Raw genomic sequence first — 2384 nt, 5'->3', positions numbered from 1 at the left:
ATACATAGAGAATACGAAAGGTTGAAACTACATATTGCACCGAGTAGATACAGTGATACATGAAACAGAGACAAGTGTAGACAAAGCACCGTAAAAGCATACTATAACGTGTGAGATGAAGAAAACACACATAAGTAAATATTAACACACATAAACAAAGTCGCACTAATGATTTACCTATGCACATCTTGCTTATTAATCTATGTTAATTAAGTTGCATGCTAAGTGTAGTGGCCTAGTGCACTGATGCTTTTTGCTACTGTGCACAAGATAGAAAAGTTGGAGCAAAAATATGTAAGCAATGAAGTACAACCTTGATATTTTATAGAAAATATTAGAGAAATTAAAGTTTATGAAAACCTTAAATGATATTTGAAATATGATTTTTGAAAAACATGCATTTATACGAATAATATGAAAAGTTGTGGTAGTATGGTATTTCTAACGTTAAATATTTCCGTGTAATAATATTTTGTGAAAGTTTATACATTTTTTATTTGAATTCATTTAATTTCATTATATTTGAAGTAAAGTTAAAGCTTATTTCATTCAACTGTGCAATGCGAGTTTAAAGAGCTTTCTTGAGATGCTTTTTCTCTGGTGTTGCAATGCAATGCAAATGCAGACGCAATGCAAACCCAGATGCAAATCCCATTGATTTTCCCTATTTGCGACCCGAAAGCTATGCTGTTCGATTTGTGAACTGTTTAATATCTTTGAACTACCTTAGCAGATGGACTGAGCCTTCTTTGCCGAACCCTTTCCCCCTTTCTTTATTTCTGGGTATTCTAATGAACTTGCCCTTAATGGCCTCTAACTGAACCCTTGCCATCCTCTTAGATTCTGAACTGGTAGACAACAAACTGTCCTCTCGCCTATTTGGTTATAGGGCTCTGTGACTCTGGGGCTAATGCTGATTTGAATGCCTGCTTAAATGTTTGGCACTGTTTTGAAAGCGGTTATATTTTTGACTGAACATTTTAAGCAAATGCTAGCTACTATGAATTTTACATCTCTAATACAATAGCCAAATGATTCAACTTCTGTCTGAATCTATTATTGAGTCCTGTTGATTCGTCCTTTTGACTGTGATTAATGATTAAAATGTGTTGTAGGGAGAATCAGCAAGCTCTGACAGAAAACTAGGTGTTACTTCTTCTGATCTGTGTAGGAATTGCAGATCTATTGGTTTTGTATAATCCTTACTCAGTTTAATTTCCTTAGGAGGTTGGGATTTCCTGTTGCTACAGTATGGTCTTGAGAGTTGTGTATCTAAATCTGATTTCTGAACTGTAGGTTGGCTGTCAATTTCAATTTTCAATTTCAATAAGCTTTACTCAATTTCATCAGTGGAAGCCATAAACGCAGAATACATGTATAAAATATAATTATCGTTCACTGACTACAAAATCATACACAAATTGATTAGGTGTACAGCAATCTTATTTTAAAAATGAAAAGCCTTCAGCAACAATTACTACTGCTAAAAATGTGTAATAAATTACAATTATATTTACATCACTGGAAAATCACAATTTGATGGCCTTTCTGCATCTAGTCACCTTCTTTAAAAACATTGACATAGACTGCATAGTGTGCTCATCGGCTAGCAACTGAAGGGATAAAAAACCATTCAGAAAAGGGAGTGGTGATGAACAGAGTGTCTGAATACAGCAGACCACTCTTACCCAGTCCAAAGATCTGGGCTTGATCCATCACCGTTATTTAGCTCACTGCACCATCCCAGCTCAGAACCTGGCTATATGCAAATTAGTCTGTCCCTGGCCCAGTGCATCATGGGAACAGGGCAGATTAAACTACCAAGCCAAATCTTCACCAGAAAGGAGACAAGCTTCCGGAGACCGGTTTCTGGCATTTCAGCCGTCGTCGGCCCGGTTTGCTTGAATCCTGATGGTGCAGTGAGCAAGGGACTCATGTCTGAGTATACCCTGCCACACCTATAGTGGCCAAAAACGATTCAGAAAAGGGGGTGATGATGAACAGAGTGTCTGAATTAGGCAGACCACTCTTACCCAGTCCAAAGATCAGAGCTTGATCCATCACTGTTATTTAGCTCACTGCACCATCCCAGCTCAGAACCTGGCTATATGCAAATTATTCTGTCCCTGGCCCAGTGCATCATGGAGAACAGGGCAGACCAAACTACCAAGCCAATTCTTCACCAGAAAGGAGACAAGCTTCCGGGGACCGGTTTCTGGCATTTCAGCCGTCGGTGGCCCGGCTTGCTTGAATCCTGATGGTGCAGTGAGCAAGGGACTCATGTCTGAGTATACCCTGCCACACCTATAGAGGCCAAAAACGATTCAGAAAAAGGGGTGGTGATGAACAGAGTGTCTGAATTAAGCAGACCACTCTTACCCAGT

The sequence above is a fragment of the Lissotriton vulgaris genome, unplaced genomic scaffold (assembly GCF_964263255.1).
Source record: "Lissotriton vulgaris unplaced genomic scaffold, aLisVul1.2 SCAFFOLD_1578, whole genome shotgun sequence".
NCBI lineage: Eukaryota > Metazoa > Chordata > Amphibia > Caudata > Salamandridae > Lissotriton > Lissotriton vulgaris.
This window is presented reverse-complemented; position numbering follows the sequence as displayed.